Genomic DNA, 26,155 nt, shown 5'->3' with positions numbered 1-26,155 from the left:
GTGGTGCCAAGCAGCAACAGCGCCCCTCTGCTCAGCAGCCTCCCACCTCGCCTCACTCCCTTTCCAAGGGCCCACAAGGGAGCACGCACCACAGCCAGCCCACCTCTCTGCTCCCATGCCAACTACAGCCTCTCTCTCTTCCCTTCACTCCACACCAACTTGGAAGCTTTTGCCCTGCACCTTCCCACCACAAGCAGTGTCTTCACCGCGGTGCCAAGCACCCTCGCAGGTGCCAGGCACCTGGCGCTGCCACGGCCACTGCCACCCCTGGCCCACCCATCGGGCACACCTCCCCGCAACCCACTCGCCCTCCTCTCCCCACACACCCACACACCAGCCTCGCTCCCGCCTGCCTCCTCCCACCACGGCACCCATGCCCCCACCGACACTGCCGCTCCCTCCTCCTGCTGCCTGCCACCCACCACCACTTCCAGCACCGCCTGCTTGCCCACCGCACAACGACCCGCCCCAGTGCCCTTAGCAGCCCCCCGCCCCTACTCCTCCAGGCAACACCCCTCCTGGCCATCAACCGCTTCCAGGGACAAAGGGGCCATCGGAGGTGCCGCGCTCAAGGCAGCCCCGCTCTCACCTCCCAGCCTCTTCCCTCCACAACTCCACTAGCAACGACTTCACCAGCCTCAGACCACATTTGCCCTACGCATGCTCAGAAGCTCCTTCCTCAAAGACCTCCCGCACCCCCACCGCCAGCACTGCACGCCAGCCTTGCTGGCAAACTCCAAGAGCCACTACCCCATCCTCGCCTGGCCCGGCCCAGCCCACTGCTGGCGCACAGCCGCCAACGTGCTGTGGCCACCGCAGAGCCTTTTGTGCCTCCAACACCCACCCTCACACGGCCTTCTCCGTGGCCGCTCAGACGCTAGCTCCGAGCCCCAGCACGCTGCCAGTGCGGGGGCACCCACTGGGCCTGCCTTGGGCGCCCCTCCTTCAGAGCCACCACCAAAGGGGCCCCCAGGCCATTTCCTGACACAGCACTGGCACACAGCTGCCACCACACTGCCCTGCCCTGGCCCCAGCCCTCACCAGCTCTGGTGGCTCCACGCCAGGAGGCTTTCCCCGCCGCTGTGCCCTCAGGAACCGCCGCGGTTTCTCCCTGGCCGTGCTCGCAGCTGCTCTGGCGGCCACCTGCAAAGCCACCAAGGCCACATTGTCACCGAGCATCACCCATGGAGGGACGGCAAGCTGCTGCTACATCCCCAGCACCACTGTGGCCTCGGCACAAGCCCCGCACAGCGGACGCACCTTCGCCACAGGCAGATGCTGATCAGGCTGCATGCGTGGCCCCTCCCTACCTGCCTACACCTCATGCTGCTCGGGCCAACGGGCTCCCACCACGGCCACCCAACACAGCCGCCCTCCTACGCTCACCACCATGCCCACCTCTCCCCACACACACACCCTTTCCCAACAACTCTCAGCAAACCTCCTCTTCCCCTACCCGCTCCAACACTCCCACCTGCCCAACACCAACTCCTCCTCGCCCACTTGCCGCCACCCACCACAACACGGCCCTGCTCCCACCTCCACCCGCCCAGCCTCACCCTCCAAACGCCTCACACCCCACAGCACCAACGGCCTCGCCACTTCACCCCCAAACACAGCCCTTCCCCACGCCCATGCAGCACTCGCCCACCGCCACCTCTACTCTTGCCTCCTACCCTCCCTCTAACACGCGCACCAGCTGCACAGCCTGCACTTTTCGCCCTCTTTTCAACAGGCCTCTTTTTTCTGTGGGCCTAGAAAACCTGCACCGAGCAAGCCGTGGGCACACCCTGGACAAGCTCCGAGTGCACAGACAGCAGCACCCGGCTGAGCATATGGGGCTTAGGAGTGGCACTTACGTCCTTGCTGCTGGGTGCGGAGACTGGGACCGGTGGTGGCACAGTTTCCAGGCTCTACAAGAGAAGAAATTGGTGGCACAGGCACTCAGGAGGAGCCTCCTTTGGCCCTTTGGGGGCACATTGGCACGCAGCTCCCATGCACAACAGGCCTCAAGGCACCCAAATCCTTCAGGCAAGAGTCACAAGCCAAGAGCCCAAGAGCCCCGACTCCTTTGCCCTGACTCCCACCACAAAGGGTTCCCACCCACCACCCTGCTTGGCCCTCGCCTCGGGCCTCTGCCGCCTGCCTGCCCCCAAGTAGCCCCCCTGCAAAGCCTTGTGAGCACAACAGACGCCTTGCCTGAGGGGCTCCCTGCATCACAGGGCAGCTGGCGGGCAGCACGCGGGGCTGAAGACCATGCTGGCGCACTGCCTTTGTGCCACCTTTCCCCAGAGTGTAATGGGGGCCCCAGCTGCACGGCCAGGCCCCAGCGGCAAAGGCAGCTGCTCCTTTCGGGAAGGCCTGCATGCACCACACGCCTGCCCCAAGCCTGCAGCCAAGCTGCCGTCTCGGGGAGCCAGTGGCCAAGCGGGGGAATCATGGGTCTGCTTGGTGGAGCCGGGAGAGAAGCAAACATGGGCTCCTTCTCTGCCCACGCCAGGGCTCCTCAGCTCAGGAGCGTTTTTGGGGGCAGCAGCTCAACTTCACACCGTCCTCCCCCAGCAGACCACCACCTCTGCCCACCAACAGAGCCCCAACAAAGCCCTTCCTCACAACCTCTCGCGCCTCAGCTCCCCCCTTAGCTCATACCTGAGCACCGATGCTGCCGCTGCTGCTCGCCGCCTCCTGCTCTCTCCCGGGCTCCGAGGCGGCCCTGCTGGCCCTCTCCACAGCCTGACAAAGCAAAGGAGGCCTTTGCAGCGCAACGCAGCACGCCAGCCCTACTCCTGGCCAACGTGGTGCCAAGCAGCAACAGCGCCCCTCTGCTCAGCAGCCTCCCACCTCGCCTCACTCCCTTTGCAAGGGCCCACAAGGGAGCCCGCACCACAGCCAGCCCACCTCTCTGCTCCCACACCAACTACAGCCTCTCTCTCTTCCCTTCCCTCCACACCAACTTGGCAGCTTTTGCCCTGCACCTTCCCACCACAAGCAGGGTCTTCCCCGCGGTGCCGAGCACCCTCGCAGGTGCCAGGCACCTGGCGCTGCCACGGCCACTGCCACCCCTGGCCCACCCATCGGGCACACCTCCCCGCAACCCACTCGCCCTCCTCTCCCCACACACCCACACACCAGCCTCGCTCCCGCCTGCCTCCTCCCACCACGGCACCCATGCCCCCACCGACACTGCCGCTCCCTCCTCCTGCTGCCTGCCACCCACCACCACTTCCAGCACTGCCTGCTTGCCCACCGCACAACGACCCGCCCCAGTGCCCTTAGCAGCCCCCCGCCCCTACTCCTCCAGGCAACACCCCTCCTGGCCATCAAGCGCTTCCAGGGACAAAGGGGCCATCGGAGGTGCCGCGCTCAAGGCAGCCCCGCTCTCACCTCCCAGCCTCTTCCCTCCACAACTCCACTAGCAACGACTTCACCAGCCTCAGACCACATTTGCCCTACGCATGCTCAGAAGCTCCTTCCTCAAAGACCTCCCGCACCCCCACCGCCAGCACTGCACGCCAGCCTTGCTGGCAAACTCCAAGAGCCACTACCCCATCCTCGCCTGGCCCGGCCCAGCCCACTGCTGGCGCACAGCCGCCAACGTGCTGTGGCCACCGCAGAGCCTTTTGTGCCTCCAACACCCACCCTCACACGGCCTTCTCCGTGGCCGCTCAGACGCTAGCTCCGAGCCCCAGCACGCTGCCAGTGCGGGGGCACCCACTGGGCCTGCCTTGGGCGCCCCTCCTTCAGAGCCACCACCAAAGGGGCCCCCAGGCCATTTCCTGACACAGCACTGGCACACAGCTGCCACCACACTGCCCTGCCCTGGCCCCAGCCCTCACCAGCTCTGGTGGCTCCACGCCAGGAGGCTTTCCCCGCCGCTGTGCCCTCAGGAACCGCTGCGGTTTCTCCCTGGCCGTGCTCGCAGCTGCTCTGGCGGCCACCTGCAAAGCCACCAAGGCCACATTGTCACCGAGCATCACCCATGGAGGGACGGCAAGCTGCTGCTACATCCCCAGCACCACTGTGGCCTCGGCACAAGCCCCGCACAGCGGACGCACCTTCGCCACAGGCAGATGCTGATCAGGCTGCATGCGTGGCCCCTCCCTACCTGCCTACACCTCATGCTGCTCGGGCCAACGGGCTCCCACCACGGCCACCCAACACAGCCGCCCTCCTACGCTCACCACCATGCCCACCTCTCCCCACACACACACCCTTTCCCAACAACTCTCAGCAAACCTCCTCTTCCCCTACCCGCTCCAACACTCCCACCTGCCCAACACCAACTCCTCCTCGCCCACTTGCCGCCACCCACCACAACACGGCCCTGCTCCCACCTCCACCCGCCCAGCCTCACCCTCCAAACGCCTCACACCCCACAGCACCAACGGCCTCGCCACTTCACCCCCAAACACAGCCCTTCCCCACGCCCATGCAGCACTCGCCCACCGCCACCTCTACTCTTGCCTCCTACCCTCCCTCTAACACGCGCACCAGCTGCACAGCCTGCACTTTTCGCCCTCTTTTCAACAGGCCTCTTTTTTCTGTGGGCCTAGAAAACCTGCACCGAGCAAGCCGTGGGCACACCCTGGACAAGCTCCGAGTGCACAGACAGCAGCACCCGGCTGAGCATATGGGGCTTAGGAGTGGCACTTACGTCCTTGCTGCTGGGTGCGGAGACTGGGACCGGTGGTGGGACAGTTTCCAGGCTCTACAAGAGAAGAAATTGGTGGCACAGGCACTCAGGAGGAGCCTCCTTTGGCCCTTTGGGGGCACATTGGCACGCAGCTCCCATGCACAACAGGCCTCAAGGCACCCAAATCCTTCAGGCAAGAGTCACAAGCCAAGAGCCCAAGAGCCCCGACTCCTTTGCCCTGACTCCCACCACAAAGGGTTCCCACCCACCACCCTGCTTGGCCCTCGCCTTGGGCCTCTGCCGCCTGCCTGCCCCCAAGTAGCCCCCCTGCAAAGCCTTGTGAGCACAACAGACGCCTTGCCTGAGGGGCTCCCTGCATCACAGGGCAGCTGGCGGGCAGCACGCGGGGCTGAAGACCATGCTGGCGCACTGCCTTTGCGCCACCTTTCCCCAGAGTGTAATGGGGGCCCCAGCTGCACGGCCAGGCCCCAGCGGCAAAGGCAGCTGCTCCTTTCAGGAAGGTCTGCATGCACCACATGCCTGCCCCAAGCCTGCAGCCAAGCTGCCGTCTCGGGGAGCCAGTGGCCAAGCGGGGGAATCATGGGTCTGCTTGGTGGAGCCGGGAGAGAAGCAAACATGGGCTCCTTCTCTGCCCACGCCAGGGCTCCTCAGCTCAGGAGCGTTTTCGGGGGCAGCAGCTCAACTTCACACCGCCCTCCCCCAGCAGACCACCACCTCTGCCCACCACCAGAGCCCCGACAAAGCCCTTCCTCACAACCTCTCGCGCCTCAGCTCCCCCCTTAGCTCATACCTGAGCACCGATGCTGCCGCTGCTGCTCGCCGCCTCCTGCTCTCTCCCGGGCTCCGAGGCGGCCCTGCTGGCCCTCTCCACAGCCTGACAAAGCAAAGGAGGCCTTTGCAGCGCAACGCAGCACGCCAGCCCTACTCCTGGCCAACGTGGTGCCAAGCAGCAACAGCGCCCCTCTGCTCAGCAGCCTCCCACCTCACCTCACTCCCTTTGCAAGGGCCCACAAGGGAGCACACACCACAGCCAGCCCACCTCTCTGCTCCCACGCCAACTACAGCCTCTCTCTCTTCCCTTCGCTCCACACCAACTTGGCAGCTTTTGCCCTGCACCTTCCCACCACAAGCAGTGTCTTCACCGCGGTGCCGAGCACCCTCGCAGGTGCCAGGCACCTGGCGCTGCCACGGCCACTGCCACCCCTGGCCCACCCATCGGGCACACCTCCCCGCAACCCACTCGCCCTCCTCTCCCCACACACCCACACACCAGCCTCACTCCCTCCTCCCTCCTCCCACCACGGCACCCATGCCCCCACCGACACTGCCGCTCCCTCCTCCTGCTGCCTGCCACCCACCACCACTTCCAGCACCGCCTGCTTGCCCACCGCACAACGACCCGCCCCAGTGCCCTTAGCAGCCCCCCGCCCCTACTCCTCCAGGCAACACCCCTCCTGGCCATCAAGCGCTTCCAGGGACAAAGGGGCCATCGGCGGTGCTGCGCTCAAGGCAGCCCCGCTCTCACCTCCCAGCCTCTTCCCTCCACAACTCCACTAGCAACGACTTCACCAGCCTCAGACCACATTTGCCCTACGCATGCTCAGAAGCTCCTTCCTCAAAGACCTCCCGCACCCCCACCGCCAGCACTGCACGCCAGCCTTGCTGGCAAACTCCAAGAGCCACTACCCCATCCTCGCCTGGCCCGGCCAAGCCCACTGCTGGCGCACAGCCGCCAACGTGCTGTGGCCACCGCAGAGCCTTTTGTGCCTCCAACACCCACCCTCACACGGCCTTCTCCGTGGCCGCTCAGACGCTAGCTCCGAGCCCCAGCACGCTGCCAGTGCGGGGGCACCCACTGGGCCTGCCTTGGGCGCCCCTCCTTCAGAGCCACCACCAAAGGGGCCCCCAGGCCATTTCCTGACACAGCACTGGCACACAGCTGCCACCACACTGCCCTGCCCTGGCCCAAGCCCTCACCAGCTCTGGTGGCTCCACGCCAGGAGGCTTTCCCCGCCGCTGCGCCCTCAGGAACCGCCGCGGTTTCTCCCTGGCCGTGCTCGCAGCTGCTCTGGCGGCCACCTGCAAAGCCACCAAGGGCACATTGTCACCGAGCATCACCCATGGAGGGATGGCAAGCTGCTGCTACATCCCCAGCACCACTGTGGCCTCGGCACAAGCCCCGCACAGCGGACGCACCTTCGCCACAGGCAGATGCTGATCAGGCTGCATGCGTGGCCCCTCCCTACCTGCCTACACCTCATGCTGCTCGGGCCAACGGGCTCCCACCACGGCCACCCAACACAGCCGCCCTCCTACGCTCACCACCATGCCCACCTCTCCCCACACACACACCCTTTCCCAACAACTCTCAGCAAACCTCCTCTTCCCCTACCCGCTCCAACACTCCCACCTGCCCAACACCAACTCCTCCTCGCCCACTTGCCGCCACCCACCACAACACGGCCCTGCTCCCACCTCCACCCGCCCAGCCTCACCCTCCAAACGCCTCACACCCCACAGCACCAACGGCCTCGCCACTTCACCCCCAAACACAGCCCTTCCCCACGCCCATGCAGCACTCGCCCACCGCCACCTCTACTCTTGCCTCCTACCCTCCCTCTAACACGCGCACCAGCTGCACAGCCTGCACTTTTCGCCCTCTTTTCAACAGGCCTCTTTTTTCTGTGGGCCTAGAAAACCTGCACCGAGCAAGCCGTGGGCACACCCTGGACAAGCTCCGAGTGCACAGACAGCAGCACCCGGCTGAGCATATGGGGCTTAGGAGTGGCACTTACGTCCTTGCTGCTGGGTGCGGAGACTGGGACCGGTGGTGGCACAGTTTCCAGGCTCTACAAGAGAAGAAATTGGTGGCACAGGCACTCAGGAGGAGCCTCCTTTGGCCCTTTGGGAGCACATTGGCACGCAGCTCCCATGCACAACAGGCCTCAAGGCACCCAAATCCTTCAGGCAAGAGTCACAAGCCAAGAGCCCAAGAGCCCCGACTCCTTTGCCCTGACTCCCACCACAAAGGGTTCCCACCCACCACCCTGCTTGGCCCTCGCCTTGGGCCTCTGCCGCCTGCCTGCCCCCAAGTAGCCCCCCTGCAAAGCCTTGTGAGCACAACAGACGCCTTGCCTGAGGGGCTCCCTGCATCACAGGGCAGCTGGCGGGCAGCACGCGGGGCTGAAGACCATGCTGGCGCACTGCCTTTGCGCCACCTTTCCCCAGAGTGTAATGGGGGCCCCAGCTGCACGGCCAGGCCCCAGCGGCAAAGGCAGCTGCTCCTTTCAGGAAGGTCTGCATGCACCACATGCCTGCCCCAAGCCTGCAGCCAAGCTGCCGTCTCGGGGAGCCAGTGGCCAAGCGGGGGAATCATGGGTCTGCTTGGTGGAGCCGGGAGAGAAGCAAACATGGGCTCCTTCTCTGCCCACGCCAGGGCTCCTCAGCTCAGGAGCGTTTTCGGGGGCAGCAGCTCAACTTCACACCGCCCTCCCCCAGCAGACCACCACCTCTGCCCACCACCAGAGCCCCGACAAAGCCCTTCCTCACAACCTCTCGCGCCTCAGCTCCCCCCTTAGCTCATACCTGAGCACCGATGCTGCCGCTGCTGCTCGCCGCCTCCTGCTCTCTCCCAGGCTCCGAGGCGGCTGTGCTGGCCCTCTCCACAGCCTGACAAAGCAAAGGAGGCCTTTGCAGCGCAACGCAGCACGCCAGCCCTACTCCTGGCCAACATGGTGCCAAGCAGCAACAGCGCCCCTCTGCTCAGCAGCCTCCCACCTCGCCTCACTCCCTTTCCAAGGGCCCACAAGGGAGCCCGCACCACAGCCAGCCCACCTCTCCGCTCCCACGCCAACTACAGCCTCTCTCTCTTCCCTTCGCTCCACACCAACTTGGCAGCTTTTGCCCTGCACCTTCCCACCACAAGCAGTGTCTTCACCGCGGTGCCGAGCACCCTCGCAGGTGCCAGGCACCTGGCGCTGCCACGGCCACTGCCACCCCTGGCCCACCCATCGGGCACACCTCCCCGCAACCCACTCGCCCTCCTCTCCCCACACACCCACACACCAGCCTCACTCCCTCCTCCCTCCTCCCACCACGGCACCCATGCCCCCACCGACACTGCCGCTCCCTCCTCCTGCTGCCTGCCACCCACCACCACTTCCAGCACCGCCTGCTTGCCCACCGCACAACGACCCGCCCCAGTGCCCTTAGCAGCCCCCCGCCCCTACTCCTCCAGGCAACACCCCTCCTGGCCATCAAGCGCTTCCAGGGACAAAGGGGCCATCGGCGGTGCTGCGCTCAAGGCAGCCCCGCTCTCACCTCCCAGCCTCTTCCCTCCACAACTCCACTAGCAACGACTTCACCAGCCTCAGACCACATTTGCCCTACGCATGCTCAGAAGCTCCTTCCTCAAAGACCTCCCGCACCCCCACCGCCAGCACTGCACGCCAGCCTTGCTGGCAAACTCCAAGAGCCACTACCCCATCCTCGCCTGGCCCGGCCAAGCCCACTGCTGGCGCACAGCCGCCAACGTGCTGTGGCCACCGCAGAGCCTTTTGTGCCTCCAACACCCACCCTCACACGGCCTTCTCCATGGCCGCTCAGACGCTAGCTCCGAGCCCCAGCACGCTGCCAGTGCGGGGGCACCCACTGGGCCTGCCTTGGGCGCCCCTCCTTCAGAGCCACCACCAAAGGGGCCCCCAGGCCATTTCCTGACACAGCACTGGCACACAGCTGCCACCACACTGCCCTGCCCTGGCCCAAGCCCTCACCAGCTCTGGTGGCTCCACGCCAGGAGGCTTTCCCCGCCGCTGCGCCCTCAGGAACCGCCGCGGTTTCTCCCTGGCCGTGCTCGCAGCTGCTCTGGCGGCCACCTGCAAAGCCACCAAGGGCACATTGTCACCGAGCATCACCCATGGAGGGATGGCAAGCTGCTGCTACATCCCCAGCACCACTGTGGCCTCGGCACAAGCCCCGCACAGCGGACGCACCTTCGCCACAGGCAGATGCTGATCAGGCTGCATGCGTGGCCCCTCCCTACCTGCCTACACCTCATGCTGCTCGGGCCAACGGGCTCCCACCACGGCCACCCAACACAGCCGCCCTCCTACGCTCACCACCATGACCACCTCTCCCCACACACATACCCTTTGCCACCACCTGACAGCAAACCTCCTCTTCCCCTACCCGCTCCAACACTCCCACCCGCCTACCACCAACTCCTCCTCGCCCACTTGCCGCCACCCACCACAACACGGCCCTGCTCCCACCTCCACCCGCCCAGCCTCACCCTCCAAACGCCTCACACCCCACAGCACCAACGGCCTCGCCACTTCACCCCCAAACACAGCCCTTCCCCACGCCCATGCAGCACTCGCCCACCGCCACCTCTACTCTTGCCTCCTACCCTCCCTCTAACACGCGCACCAGCTGCACAGCCTGCACTTTTCGCCCTCTTTTCAACAGGCCTCTTTTTTCTGTGGGCCTAGAAAACCTGCACCGAGCAAGCCGTGGGCACACCCTGGACAAGCTCCGAGTGCACAGACAGCAGCACCCGGCTGAGCATATGGGGCTTAGGAGTGGCACTTACGTCCTTGCTGCTGGGTGCGGAGACTGGGACCGGTGGTGGCACAGTTTCCAGGCTCTACAAGAGAAGAAATTGGTGGCACAGGCACTCAGGAGGAGCCTCCTTTGGCCCTTTGGGGGCACATTGGCACGCAGCTCCCATGCACAACAGGCCTCAAGGCACCCAAATCCTTCAGGCAAGAGTCACAAGCCAAGAGCCCAAGAGCCCCGACTCCTTTGCCCTGACTCCCACCACAAAGCGCTCCCACCCACCACCCTGCTTGGCCCTCGCCTTGGGCCTCTGCCGCCTGCCTGCCCCCAAGTAGCCCCCCTGCAAAGCCTTGCGAGCACAACAGACGCCTTGCCTGAGGGGCTCCCTGCATCACAGGGCAGCTGGCTGGCAGCACGCGGGGCTGAAGACCATGCTGGCGCACTGCCTTTGTGCCACCTTTCCCCAGAGTGTAATGGGGGCCCCAGCTGCACGGCCAGGCCCCAGCGGCAAAGGCAGCTGCTCCTTTCGGGAAGGCCTGCATGCACCACACGCCTGCCCCAAGCCTGCAGCCAAGCTGCCGTCTCGGGGAGCCAGTGGCCAAGCGGGGTAATCATGGGCCTGCTTGGTGGAGCCGGGAGAGAAGCAAAGATGGTTTCCTTCTCTGCCCACGCCAGGGCTCCTCAGCTCAGGAGCATTTTTGGGGGCAGCAGCTCAACTTCACACCGCCCTCCCCCAGCAGACCACCACCTCTGCCCACCAACAGAGCCCCAACAAAGCCCTTCCTCACAACCTCTCGCGCCTCAGCTCCCTCCTTAGCTCATACCTGAGCACCCATGCCGCCGCTGCTGCTCGCCGCCTCCTGCTCTCTCCCAGGCTCCGAGGCGGCTGTGCTGGCCCTCTCCACAGCCTGACAAAGCAAAGGAGGCCTTTGCAGCGCAACGCAGCACGCCAGCCCTACTCCTGGCCAACATGGTGCCAAGCAGCAACAGCGCCCCTCTGCTCAGCAGCCTCCCACCTCGCCTCACTCCCTTTCCAAGGGCCCACAAGGGAGCACGCACCACAGCCAGCCCACCTCTCTGCTCCCACGCCAACTACAGCCTCTCTCTCTTCCCTTCCCTCCACACCAACTTGGCAGCTTTTGCCCTGCACCTTCCCACCACAAGCAGGGTCTTCCCCGCGGTGCCAAGCACCCTCGCAGGTGCCAGTAAACTGTTCCTGGCACCATCACCGCCCCCCCGCCCACCCATCTGGCCCACCTCCCCACAACCCACTCGCCCTCCTCTCCCCACATACCCACACAACCAGGCTGGCTCCCGCCTACCTCCTCCCACCATGGCACCCATGCCCCCGCCGACACTGCCGCTCCCTCCTCCTGCTGCCTGCCACCCACCACCACTTCCAGCACCGCCTGCTTGCCCACCGCAAACCAACATGCCCCAGTGCCCTTAGCAGCCCCCCGCCCCTACTCCTCCAGGCAACACCCCTCCTGGCCATCAAGTGCTTCCAGGGACAAAGGGGCCATCGGCGGTGCTGCGCTCAAGGCAGCCTCCCTCTCACCTCCCAGCCCTCCTGCTTCGGGCTGCTGGAGCCTGGCTTTTCCTCTATGTCCCAATCCCTTCCACACACTGCTGCCCATCACTTGTCCCATCAAGACAGGGAAACTCCTTCACCTGAGGCGAGGCTGAAGGCTTCTCCAGGCTCTGGCTCATGTCCTGGGTCCAGCACCGAATGGTGTCCCAAGCATCGCCTGTCCCTGGGGCGTCGTCAACGACGATCGGCTCGGGCGAGCAGGCCTGTGGCTCAGGGCTCCTTCTCCGCTCTGCAGTCAGCTCTGGGATCCTGGCTCGACTCGGCAAACCTGCTGTTCTGGGGCGCGTGGTCATGTCCCTCGTCTTCCTTGCGTCTCTCTGGCAGGCCCCATCAAAATAAAGGCTTTTACCTACCCCTGCACTGCACACGAACGAGGCACGGGACCAACACCCTGCACATAACATCCCCCTTCCCACCCACCTCTGGGGAAACCTCCCCTGACCCTGGATTTCTGAAGGACTTGCCTGGGCACATTCATCCCTGGCGTGCCGGTGTGCTGCTTGCCAGCAGGCGAGAAGGGAGTGAAACCCTGCCTTTCTATAACCTATTGACCTCTGCCCATGGGGAAGGCTGCACAAAACCTGCTCACCAACCAAAGCAGCAGGGGCGAGAACTATCCCGAAAACACCCTGAGCTAGCTCACCCCTTTGCTCCAGGACTGCGTCCAGACCTAAGCCCCCGTCTTCCACCAACACCCACTACCATTCCTCCCACCCCACATGGCTGGGGCTCACAGGTCCATCACCCCCCACCCCCAGTGCCTCCCTCCCCTCCACTCTCCAAACCCTTCCTCCATTGCAGCAGGGAACCAGCTGTCCCAATGCCTTGTTCCCCTAGCCTGCTCCTCTTACATAGACACAAGGTCGCTTCAAGCAGCGACAGCTCAGTGCCCCACACGTGTCCCCCAGGGCCACCGTCACTGCAGAGACAAGCTCTGGACAGTCTCTGCCTGGCAGGAGAGCAGGCCCGAGCTGAGCACTCGGGAGGCTGCGAGCAGCGCTTACGTTCCTCACGTTGGCTTGGTGGACTGGGAGCCACAGCCTGCGTGGCTCCACACTCTGCAAAAGGAGAAACTGTCAGGTCAGTCGGTCACAAGTAGCCTTCTGTGGTGCTTTCACAGGAGCAAGAGAATTACGCTCTCGGCACATGGGGAAGGCTGGAAATCCACCTGCTCACTGCCCCAAAGCACTGGCCAGGCTTCACCCTCAAGCACCCTGATTGAGCCCACTCCTTTGCTCCACACACAGAACAGCCTGACTTAACCCTCCCTTTAGTTCCACAAGTGGGCACACACTCACCACTTTCTCCCATTTTCTGCAGCGCCCAGCACTGGGCCTCCCGCCCCGTGCGGCTAGGTACCCACACTCTCCCCTCAGGGCTCTCCTCGGCCCACAAACCCTCCCATTTCACTACTCCCACAGCCCTTCCTCAGCACAGTGGCACATGCTACCACTGAGCCTGGCCCCAGAGAGCCTCTTACACAGACGGGATGAGGCAGCGCTTTGGTGCTCAGCGCCACGGTACCCCCCAGGTTTCCCCATCGGCCGGTTGTCCTCCTGGGCTTCGGTGTCTCGCTGCTCGCTGTCAGGGACTGCAATGACACACGGTTCCCCACCCTGAGCAAAGGGGGATGTGGGGAGGCAGAGGGATAGGGCTCCCTCCAAGCAGGGCCCCACATGCGGGGGTTGCAGGACATGCTGCCCTAAGGGCAGCTGCCAGCCCTGGCAACGCCCACAACCCTCCCATTCCCCAGGCGGCACCACACAGCTCTCACTCCACATGCTGCCCCATGGCAGCCCTCTCATCCCACACAGCTTCTCACAAGGGGCCCCGGTGCTCTGCATGCTGCCCCACGGCAGCCCCAGGCCTTCCCACAGACACAGGCAGCTGCTCCCTCAGCCCCCTTTTCCCTTCCAGTGAAAGCACCCACCTTATTTCCACTTTCAATGCAATGGTGTTGAGCCACCCACCCAAAAGGTTCCTTTGTGAGGGACGATTCAGGACTTTTTAGAAAGAGACACATATTTCCCAAGCTCCTAGTTTTGTACTTATACCCCACATCACGCTGTGCATGCCTGGGCTCTCCTCCCGACTCCACGGATAAGCAGCCTGTCCTGCCCCGGGGGGCTGCCCTCACCCCAGCCTCCCCTGCTGCACCAGAGGGGGGAATTGTCCCTAACTGCTGCTGTCAGGCTGCCCTCAGCACCTCATCCCACTCTCCAGCCTCCTCACAATCTTCAGCCTGCTCCCCACCCCACTCCTGGTCCCTGTCCTGCTCCAACGGGCCTTTAGCAGTACAGTCCTCATCCCACACATGCCTGGGCAGAGCCTGCTCTTTCCTGCCCATGACGGCTCCAGAGAGAGCCCCTTTGCCCACGCTCTTCTCAGACTGTTATACTGCATTGTCCCCCTCCTCTCCGATACTATCACTGCCCCAAGATGAACTCCCCGGAGACACCCCAAGGAGCCCCACTCTCGCCTGGCCTTCGACCAGCACCTTTCTCTCAAACCCTGCTGCTTGCAGAGCCTACAGCTTGCCTCTCCTCTGACTTAGCCCACAGGCTGCCCAGTGGGCCAGTGCTAGATCCAGGATGGGGAAACTGAGGCACGGAGGGGAGAGTCAAGGCCCCAAGATGGAGGAACAAGGGCACGAAACAGCCTTTTCCCCTACCTCACAGGGAACACGGGTATCTGGCGGTCTTCGCCACAGGATGCCAAAAGCCTGTGTCCGTTTTCGCCTCTGAGCAGAGGCAGGAGCCCAGGTCTGTGGGAAACCAAGTGAGCTGGCATCAGTGACACGGCACTGGTGGGGCACCAGAGCCCACACGAGGCCGGCACTCACCAAGGCGGAGATGACTTGTGCCACGAAGGAGCCTGTCCCTTTCTTGTAGGAGAGAGCAGGTCTTTGACCGTTGATGAGGGGCTGCACACGGCGGTCGGATGTGGCTCCTGCAAGACACACCAGGGTGCTATGTGATGAGGCTGCCATGGCTCCCAGCTGCCACACCTAGCTTTCCCCAGAAGGGTCTGTCCTTGTGGGAGGAGCAGGGCCATGTTCAATACAATGGAACAGGCCCGTGTCCCCAAGGGCCATGCCACAGTCTGACCCCAGACCCTGTGTCAGGAACCTGGAGGGCACCTTCCCCATTGCCTCCGCTGCCAGAAGCTGAGGGTACTTCTGGCCACGAGGTTCTTACCCAGTTGAGTACACTGGAGCCGCCTTCTTCCTCGGCTGCCTTGCTGCTCGCCTCTCCCCCACGTCTTCAGCTGGATAAAACACCACAGCCACAAGTTCCACAGCATGGTCCCCACGAAGGTGAGAAACCGTCTCACGATGCCCTGCTGGGAAACGGCACAAGGCAGAACTGAGTGTCTCCATGCCTCGGCTGTGGCCTTGCTCTGTGCATGTGCGGTGGCCTTGCTCAAGGACAGGGGACGCACTGATCCAGGTGGGCAGGACAAGAACCCCTTGCACAATGGAGCTGTCAGCCCCAAGTGTGCGGCCACCAGGGAGGGAACCCTGTCCCGTGATCCCCAGCCCCCCGAAGGGGCTGGCGCTGTGCGAGGGACTGTGTGCCTGGGGCTCCAGTCCCCGTGCTGTCCCAGCCCTGGCGGCTGCAACTTGTGCCAGGGCTCTTGGCAGTGGTCTGTGGCCACCTTTCACCTTCATGTCAGCCTTATCATCACACAGAGGCTTTGTGTGCCTGAGGCCAGGCAGTTTCTGGGATTTTAGGACTGAAGGAAAAGCTCTTCCTCTTTTGATGCAGACAGCTCCTGCCCTAAGGGTACCCTTGCCACTTGCCTGGACCCAAAGGGGCTGTTTGGATTTGAAAGAGCATCAGCTTTGTGTGTGTGCACAGGGACCCTGGCCAGCAGGAGGGTAAAAACCGTTCCCCGAGAGCTCTCCCGGGATGGGGATGAGGATGGGGATGGGGACAGGGAGGGGATGTCTGTGGCTGTCAGCTCTGAAGAGCTGTGGGGACCCAGCACGGGACGGCTGTCGTGGCAAAACCATCCAAGGTACCACTTTGGTCCCTGCCTACCACCCCCTCGGGGGTCTGGGGACACTGTGAGGACCGACCCCGGCCCCCAGCCCCATGGCCCTGACCTGCCTCCCATCCCACCCAGCGCCTCCTACCTGCTGCGGCTGCGGCACCCAACTCTGCACTCTGACTCGCCTCCCCATAGCTCGCGCCGAGGGGCGGTGGGATCCTGTGCCTGCTCTGGGGAGAGCCCAGATCCTCCTGCTGCCCCGCGCAGTGCCTGCTCCGGGGAGAGCCCAGATCCTCCTGCTGCCCCGCGCAGTGCCTGCTCCGGGGAGAGCCCAGATCCTCCTGCTGCCCCACACAGTGCCTTCTCCGGGGAGAGCCCAGGTCCTCCTGCTGCTCCACGCAGTGCCTGCTCCGGGGAGAGCCCAGATCCTCCTGCTGCCCCACGCGGTGCTGGGCAACACGTCTGGAGCCCGCTGCATCCGCGTTCCCACGGCGATAACTGCCGCACCGGGATGGAATCGGGGCCGGGCTGAACCACGGGCCCAGGGGGACCCAGCGCCTCCCCTCGGGGACAGGACGGGGGCTCCCCGCACTGTCCAGCCTCCAAAATGGGCAGAGACCCCTCCCCAACGGCGCCCGACCTCAGCCCTGCTGCGACTGTCCTCCCGGGACGCCTCTGTGGGGGGAGGCCGGGACCCCCTGACGGGGGGCACTGCAGCCCTTCTCGACCCCCGTCACAGCCCACCCCGTGGGAGATGCTGCCCTGGCCTGATCCCCACGCGGGATGGGGGGCTGTTACAGGCTTCTCATGGGGTTGTGCTTCCCAGGGAGCTCCTCCTTGGTTCAAAATGCACTTAGCACACTTGGAATTGGAGAAGATCTTCACCGGCTTTCTGTTTGGATGCCAGACGGTTAAGAGCTGCATTTTAAAGAAACTCTTCCAAACATTTTCTCTCTCTTGCCTTATTAGACAACACAGCATTGAAAATTTCTCCATGACTATTAATGAATAAATCTAGCACCTAAGCTGTGAGGAGATTCAAACACACAAAAAAGTCAGTCCCAGAAGAGCATATCCTACTCCAAAAATTAAGTACCCTTCCAAATGAAGCTAAATAATCATCTGAAGAACAGAGAAAAGAGGGCAAGTTAGCGTCTTGGTTTTTGAAGGTGAGAGTTTCCTAAGTCTGCAGGGCTATTTAAAATGCCTCCTTCTCAAACACCTCCAGAATTAAAGCTCACTCAAGTGATCCTAAGAGGGACAGAGAAAGGGGTGGCCTTGACCAGCTCTTACTTTGCCTGCTTTGCATTTACTCTCCCGGCTGCCCTCTACTTTCCACCTGGAAGGCAACTCCCAAGGCAACAGGCAGGCTGCAGCAGAACACACAGCGCTTTGGGGGGCAGCTTCTGTTTTCACATTTAACTAATGTCTCCGCAGTTGCATGCACAGTGCTCGCACTACCCTGCTGACAGGGAAAAGCTGCCTTCCTCCTCTGGCCATAACGGGAGAGAAAGTGCTGACCTTTCCCAGCGAGCTCGCAGTGAGCATCTGTGCCGGGCGTCCCAGTACCTGCCTTCCCAAAAAGGGCAGGCAGGAGCCTCGCGCACAGGAGCGGTGCCTGTAGCTGCCTTGTGATGTGCTCCAACAAGCAATCCCTTCTGACCCCTACAACTAGCCACAAGGGGCTCAGGCCTGCATTGCTCTTGCCTAAGCAGCTCTGCTGATGTGCACACACCAACCCCACACAGCACTTGGACAGACCCACAGCTCGGCATTTCCCCCTCTGGCCTTTGCACCTCCTTCCCCAGAGCCCTCCCCAGCCCCTTACCCATAACATACACGACTGCTGCCTGGTCCACATTTACCTCACGACCAGGCTGATTCTCCTCCAGGGACTGCCCGTGTCTCTCCTTTGGGGACTGAGTGTGAGTCTGCTGAGTGGCACTCTTCACATCTGTCAGCAAGGAGCAGCCTGCGACCTCCTTGCTGGTGGCCAGGGAGATGTTTACTTTCTTTGGGACTACGGTAGTGTGGAACAAATTCCTAGCTTTCTTCTTCATCCTATGTAGTCTCTACATTTATGACATTGCAAGACATTTCCAGTGTTTTGTAGCAGTGGTAGTTCTTTCCTATGTGCCCAAGATGGCAAGACAGTTTCCTCGGAGCCTGAGGTGCATTTGGAACACTCTCCTGAAGACACGTGTTGTGCGCCCTTGCATCTAGTTTGGGAGTGAGGGAGGGGCAAGAGCAAGGAATCCTTTGCAAGGACTGGGAAAACTGGAGGAAGGCGATGCCATAAAATCCCAGTCACATCATTCATTAGAGCAGGACGTGGACTAATTCTGCCTTCAGGTACCTCTTGGGTTTGTGTGGGAGCACAGCCGAATGGAGGCAGTCCAGGAAGGATCCTGGGAGCAATGTAGCAAACCTTGTTTAAGATCTTCATTCATGATCTGGATGATGGGGCCAAAGGAATCCGAGGCAAGCTGGCAGATGACAGAAAATTGGGAGGAGTGGCTGATTCAGCACATGATTGTGCCGTCACTCAGAGGAACCTGAGAAATGGGCAGACAGGAACCTCATGAGGGTCACCAAACAAAAGCGCCAAGTCCTGCACATGGGAAGAAATATCCCCATGCACCACAACAGGCTGGGGACTGACCGGCTGAGGAGCAGCTTTCCAGAGAAGCACCTGCGGGTCCTGGTGGACAAGTTGGTCATCAGCCAGCAATGCACCCTCATGGCAAAGGAGGCCAACAGTATCCTGGGCTGCAGTAGCAAGAGCCTTGCCAGCAGGTCAAGAAAAGAGCTCCTTCCCTCCTGCTCAGCACTGGTGAGGCTGCACCTGGAGCCTCAAGTGGGTCCAAATGTGGGCTCTCCTGTACAAGAAAGACATGGACCTGCTGCACAGACTCCAGGAAAGGGCCATAAAGATGACTACGGCTCTGGAGCATCTCTCATACAAGGGCACACTGAGAGAGGTGGGACTGGAGGCAGGAACTGATGGCAGTGCATTGATTGCTGGGAGCCAAGGATTTGGCCAACATGGCCCTGTAGAGAGAAAGGTCCACCACTATCAGATGAGGTGTCCAAAGGAGGAAAAGGAAGTACCAAGGGCCCTTGCATCTGGCCACACAGAAACAGAAATGCCAAATGAGTAAGGAAGGTGCCAAACAGACTCATGGACCTCCATCCTAGGCACTTCCAGTCTAGGACTAGTCTTTGCATGCTCACATGAGGAAATTGTTCCCTCAAAAGAAAGAATATCACCCTCCCAGTGCATCCAGTTCTTCGAGCAGACCAAGCGAGAGCCCCCAGCACTCGGTGCTCGGCATCTCAGCTCAGAAACTCCTTTTCCCAGGCTCTCCCACTCAGCAGAGAGGGCGAGAGCCTTTCCCCAGGGAAGTCCTGGTCACCAGCACGTGGATAAATTCTGCTGCAGGAGGCAGATGAGGTGGCTGCTGCCTCCAGGCCCCTCTCCTGTAGTCCTTCCACCTCCCAGCAGCAACATCACAGCTGCCTCCATCCTGAAAGCCCAACTCATGAGTTTTTTTTTCCTTTTTCTTAATGAGCATGATATGAAGACCTTGAATCGAAAATCCTATTTCTTTTCCCTCCTCCCATCCACAAGCACTGAAAACAGTGTAGCCAGTCTAGCTGCTGCTAATAACTTTCTGGCTACTCATTTTTCCTCAAAAAGTTGCTTTTGTTCTGAGTTTGTTGTTTTCACAGAGTGACAGAATAGATGATGTTGGCAGGGACCTCTGGAGATCCCCTTCTCCCACCCCCTGCTCAACCAGGGGCACCTACAGCAGGTTGCCCAGGACCAGGCCAGGACGGTTTGCAGTATCTCACACAGTCGAGACCCCACAGACACTCGGGGAACCTGCTCCACTCTCTGACCACCCTCACAGTGAACAAGGTGGAATTTCCTGCTTGGCCACTTGGTGCCCATTCCCTCTCCTCCTCTCACTCCACACCACTGACAACCACTCCGAACCACGGTCTCCGTCCCCCTCACACCCTCCCTACATCACCTGTTTGGACACCCGGAAAACATCCCACCACCACTCTGGTTTCCAGGCGAAACACTCCCGGCTCCCTCAGCCTCTCTCCGACGGGAGACGCTCCAGCCCTTCAGCCATCCTTGTGACCCACCACACCAACCTCCTTGACACCCACCACCACCACAGCCATCCCCCAGCGGGTGCCCCGCGGACACCGCGGTGGGGCTGGACCTGCACGTCCAGGACAAACCGCTCCTCGGGGCTCGGCACCGAGAGACGATCCCTCTGGGCGAGCCCCAGCCCCGAGCACGCCGGAGCCGGCGGTGCCCCAAAGCCTCCGGCCTTGGCGCCCAGAGCTCCCGCCCGGCAGCTGCCTCGGCGGGGCACCAGCACGGCCCCGCGACGCCTCCCTCCCCGCGGCCGAGACCTTCGGGCCGGGCAGCTGCAGAGCCAGGACTTCGCCCGCGGCAGCACCAAACTCCCGGGCCGGGGCCGAGGCCCGGCGGGGGGGCGGGCAGACGGGCTGCGCCACGGCCAGGCGCGGCGGCCATTGGGCGGCCTGCGTGTCGCTCACGGCTCACCCCGCCCCTGCCGTTGGCCCGCGGCCTGCCCTCGCCAGCTGATTGGCCCGCCAGCGCAGAGGGCGGGGCAGGCGGGGCGCAGGTGGAGCGCTGCTGTCAGGCCCGGCCCGGCCTGGCGCCGCCGCCCTGGAGCCCGGCCCCGGCCGCAGCCCGACCCGCCCCCAGCCCTGCCCCGGCCCGGCCCTGCCCGGCCGCGGAGCCGCCCCGCAGCTGGCCCCCTTCCCGCTCGCCCCGGCCCTCGGCCCGGCCCTCGCCCTCAGCCCGGGCCGCACCGCTCCCCAGAGACCCTGCGCAGAGCCGGACCCTCCCGGAGCCTCCCCTGACCCAGCCCAGCAGGGAGCTCCGACCCGCCGCCCCGGCCACCTCAGCCGGGCCTTGGCCTTCAGCGAGCCTTTTCCCCAGCTCCTGCTGGCCAAGTCCTGAGGCCTCTTCACTTCCTTCTGCCTCTCACAGCCAAACGATGAAACGCAGCGCTGATTAACTTCAGACTCGCTGGAACTGATGATTCGGGGAGCCCAGACTTCAGGGAGGGAGTCAGCGCTGATACCGTCTCAACACGCTGAACGCATGCTCGACTGCTTGAGGATCTCCATGATCAAGCTCCTGCGAAATGACAAAGTCCAGCCGGAAAACATGCCACACAGTAACAGCTCTGCCGTGCCCTAACGGTGAACGTTTGCGTGAGCTGCTCAATCAAAACAGAAACCGCAGCTGCGCTCTGTGAAGAAAAGGGGGTTGCAGACAGCGGTTCGCTCTGCCCAGAGCTCCACCAGGTTCAGGCAGTATCATCCCCCCAGGAATCTGTTGCCATCTCTGTGCTGGAGAGATTATTGCCCTTGGGAGTTCTGCTGGCAACCAGGGTCAAGGGAGGGCTCCCAAATGGGCTTCAAACAGACTTAGCTTAGGTCAAAGAGCTGAGGAGCAGACTGGACTGATTCAGGCGGAAGCACGTTACGCAGTGTATAAATTAAGCCCTCTACTAATATAAGTAGGAGGATGTTGGCCTATTCAGCCAGCATGGTTAGAATTGGAAAAAGATGTCTGTCCGTTGTCTAAAAAATTGTTGTAAAACTTACAACATGTTCCCTGTGTTTTACAAAAGCAAAACAGCTAACCTCATGTGAACTCACATAGAAATTTGTCTGGGATGACTGCATTAAAAATGAGATTTATTTTTTTTAGGATAAAAGCAATCTTTCTTTTTCAAACCCTTGAGTTCATGTTCTTTGAAGTTCATCCTCGACTGTATTTAAGCCTAGAAGCCTCTTTTCATACCTTTAGCTGTTTATTTTGACAAAGGCACCTATGTGCATTCTAATCTGATATCCCAGAACATATTCCAAATAATTTAACTCTACTTGCTTATTGCATTGTGACCGACCAATAAATCCCCACAATGGAAGAAGATTCAGGGAAGAACGTAGGGTGTGGCTCGCCATAGCTATTGCAAAGAAAGCTGAATTAATCTCAGCACAAAGGGAATCAGAGGGTAGCCTTTGTTTTAGGCCCCCCTTCAGGCTCATCCAAATACCTGAAGGCTGGAAATACATCCTTACAGGAGTAGAAATAACCTTAAGTGAGGCTTGGATGATGTCCAAGACCTGGGTGTCTTCTTTTGCAGAGAAATCTGGCATTACCTTCTCACTGGGGGAATGCCAATAACTGGAAGGACACCCGAAACCGATTTCTACCAGGTTCTGCCTTTCTACACTGCCCATGGGATAAGTCGGGTGTTGAAGCTAATTTGCAAGCCATCCTTAAAATTAGTTACAGGAGGAATACCAGCTGTAATAGCACACGGTCAATGACTTACAGTAAGCAATAAAGTTACACGAACCCTAAGTTCTAACCTTAGTCCAAATGTAGCTATATGTAGTAACACTGGATGGATAGCTGCACTTGGTTTTACAGTAGAGTGAAATGGGAACTACAGACATGAAAGGCAGCATTTGCCATTGAAATGTGACATATGTTTTTTGACCAAATCACCAAGCAGACTTACTGGTTAACTTCTCATATGACTGAACAAACGAAGTCTTATTTTGTACCATTTAATACATCAGTAACACTTGGAATTCCATCAACACTTCCATCAACTCGACAACTTTTTCAAAAAAACCACCAAGGTTAGTCAACACCTGTCTGAAACTGGAAAGTGCTTAGAAGAAAGAGAAGGAATGATGATAAATGATAATAAAAAATGGATTTGGTTAGTAAAAGAGGAAATGAGCCTTACCGAACATCATGGGTGTGATATTCTTAAAGGTTGGTCACCAAAATCTACCAATGTTTGTGACAGATGTTACATCCTATGCTCTCATTGTTAATGAAAACCCTATATTGCACCTCTTCCCACACCACAGATCCCTTTCCAGCCAGGCAGAGGGATGCCAGCCTCCCCTCAGCCCATTCCTCCTGTGCCCTTTGCCCCTTGCAGGTGGCTGGAGCTGCCCTGCTGGCCCAGGGCAGCCAGCCAGCATCAGGGCTGGGACAGGGCATGGGGGTATGTGAAATACAAGGGGCAGTGGGGCAGGGTGAGCAGCACTGCTCAGGGCCCTGCGGCTGGGCCAGGGAGGGCTGAGGCTGCTGGGGCTGGCTGGGCTCTGGATGCTGCTTCGACATCAGCTCTGTGCTAGGAACATCGGGGTTTCCTCCTTTTGCAGGGAACAGCCTGCAGTGGAGGCCCCTCCATCTGACACTGTGAGCCACATGTGGAGTGCTCTGTCTAGTTGTGGCTCCCTCATGCAAGAAAGGCAGTGACAGATGGGGAACAGCAGACACCAAACAATGGTTGGGGCCTGGAGCCCATGAGGCATACGAAGATGTTGAGAGACCTGGGAGTGTTGAGCCTGGAGAAGGGGAGGCTCAGGGGAGACCTTATTGCTCTTTTACAGCAACCAAATGGGAGGGTGCAGAGAAATCAGAGCCACGCTCTGGTGAAAAATGGACAGTGGAAGGACAAGAGGCAATGGGCACAAGTGGAAACATGAGACCTCCCACTTAAAAAAAAGGAAAATATCTTCTCCTTAAGGGATCAAACAGTGGACCAGCTTGGAGTGGACCAAATGGAGCTATTTTGAGAAGGAGCTAGGACAAGTGACTGACAGATTAGGAACTCAGACTAGAGAATTATTAGAGACTAGAGCTCCCTCACAGCCAAAATTATTCTGCAGCACAATGGTCTAAATGGAATTGAGGAGAATCACGGTGTAAAGACATCACACTGAGCTCATGTGTGTCCCCAGTAAAGCGTGAGACACCCTTCTTCAAGGGTTCATTCCTGGCCCATGCGCAACATCTGCTTTGGCCGGAGGAGAACAATTTCAATTTTCCCTCCAAGTATGGTCTTGCAGGGATCCTTGGGACCATGCAGGCAGCCCATGGCAGCCATTTCCAATGAGAGATATGCACTGTGGGTTCCTACGTGGGCTCAGAGGGCCCTTCACATCTTGATTCCTTTCCCCAGAGCCCCAGGGTCTGTGGCTGCAGAAGATGCTCAGAGCAATCACAAAAAGCATTTCCAGTGGCTCAGTATGGGTTCACATGTGTCATTAGATCCAGCCCACGGTTTTTCATGGTAGATGATATGAACCACTCTTGAGGCTCCCTTCCCTCTGCCTGCTGAGTCCCCACTGCCTCTCCTGAGATAGCCAAGTCCTCATTAGGTGTGTTCTTTGGTTTAGCCTTTTACTTTGAGTGACTCCACCTGGTTTTGTGAGACTCCACTCACTGCCCATCCCAGGCACAAACTGTCCTGGGAGATCCCCTGTGCTCTCCAGGTGGCTCCATATTCCCATCCAGAAGAGCCAGAAGCTATCACCAGCCCTCGAATATGTGAGACAGTCCCCAGTAGATACTTCTTGACCATTCACTCTCTCTGGGGGCACTGGGCACCCACAAGTGAGGGCTGAATCCAGCCCTCATTCCCTCACACATCACCCAATGAGCACACCCTGCAAACCCAAGCACAGCAACAGGGCCTTTTCGGGTGCAGTTGCAGGAGTGCATTCTTCGCTCCAGCTCCTGAAGAAGAGCCCAACCTTCAGGCACATTACTGAGAAAATCATCATTTATTACAGAGATGTTATGTGGGAGGCCAGCTCTGACACAGTGAGAGGCAGATTTACAGAAAGCCTCTTGGCCAGACAGATGGGATTTGTGCCTCTGGAGAAGGGAGGAATTCAAACATTTGTGTACAAACATGACTATCGCAGATAGAACACCAAAAGCACAAGAGTTGCCTGAGATAAATTGGAAATCACTTGTAAAGAGAGATGGACAGCTCATTGCTGCTGAAACAGTACCAACTGAACCAGTTTCTTCAATGCATCCTTGAACTCTTTGTTCCTCATGCTGTAGATGAGGGAGTTCACTACTGGAGGCACCACTGCATACAGAACAGCACCACCAGATCCAGGGCTGGGGAGGAGAAGGAGGGGGGCTTCAGGTAGGCAAATGTGCCCGTACTGACAAACAGGGAGAAAATAGCTAGATGAGGGAGGCACATGGAGAAGGCTTTGTGTCGTCCCTGCTCAGAGGGGATCCTCAGCACAGCTGTGAAGATCTGCACATAGGACAACACAATGAAAATGAAACACCCAAACACTACAGAAAGAGTAACCACAAAAAAACCCCACTTCCTTGAGGTAGGCATCTGAGCAGGAGAGCCTGAGGATCTGAGGAACTTCACAGAAGAACTGCTCCACGACATTGCCTTGGCAGAGTGGTAGTGAAAGTGTGTTTGCAGTGTGCAGCAGAGCATAGAGAAAACCAGTGCCCCAGGCAGCTGCTGCCATCTTGACGCAAGCTCTGTTGCCCAGGAGGGTCCCATAGTGCAGGGGTCTGCAGATGGCAACAAAACGGTCATAAGCCATGACAGTGAGGAGAGAACACTCTGCTGAACAAAAGAAAAAGAGGAAGAAGACCTGGGCAGCACATCCTGAGTAGGAAATGGTCCTGGTGTCCCTCAGGGAGTTGGCCATGGATTTGGGGACAGTGGTGGAGATGGAGCCCAGGTCGAGGACAGAGAGGTTGAGGAGGAAGAAGTACATGGGGGTGTGGAGGTGGTGGTCACAGGCTATGGCTGTGATGATGAGGCCGTTGCCTAGGAGGGCAGCCAGGTAGGTGCCCAGAAACAGCACAAAGTGCAAAAGCTGCAGCTCCTGTGTGTTCGCGAATGCCAGGAGAAGGAACTCATTGAAGGAGCTGCTGTTGGACATTTGCTTCCTTGGGACATGGGGGACTATCCAAGGAGAAAAAGAGAGGGACAAGTTAGGACAGACATTTAAAGAATAAATAAATAAATAAATAAAATGTTCCATTTCTCATTAAGAACACTGCATTGCCTCTTTGTTTATTGGGAGGTCCTTTGTGCAGTTTCTTTGCTTGAGCTCTAGTTTGTGCTGGCAGTGTGTGTTGTGAGGAACACCTCTACACATGGGCTTCGGAGGAGTCCATCCTGCTGTATATCAGGGGGTACACGGGCATGGGGATGAATAGCTCTGACACTCACAGTTTCTGTCAAATGAAATCTACTCATCATGTGGAAGGACTTTTCAGCATCTTCACACCCAGTTCTAAAGGATGTGGTTTGTGGAAGAGTGTTTTAAATATTGTTTATTTTCTTTGAGAAAGATGCCCCTGACACATTTGTCCCAGTGTCTTTTCCCTGCTGGTGCTCACAGACCCCATCCCACTCTCACTTTGCTCAGTTCTGCCCTACAGAAACCTCCCATAGCCAGGGCACTGGCCAGGGGTATATTTGCGCTTGCAG

General features: G+C 60.0%; 1 pseudogene; it reads right to left on the bottom strand.

The window, feature by feature from the left end:
- Positions 1 to 24,665: 24,665 nt before the first annotated feature.
- LOC138063538 (olfactory receptor 14C36-like) lies at positions 24,666 to 25,601 on the bottom strand (annotated as a pseudogene).
- Between the last annotated feature and the right edge of the window lie 554 nt (positions 25,602 to 26,155).

This window comes from Struthio camelus, chromosome 32, assembly GCF_040807025.1.
Source record: "Struthio camelus isolate bStrCam1 chromosome 32, bStrCam1.hap1, whole genome shotgun sequence".
Taxonomy (NCBI): Eukaryota; Metazoa; Chordata; class Aves; order Struthioniformes; family Struthionidae; genus Struthio; species Struthio camelus.
The sequence above is the reverse complement of the archived record's forward strand: the minus strand, read 5'-3'. Positions and strand labels throughout refer to the sequence as shown.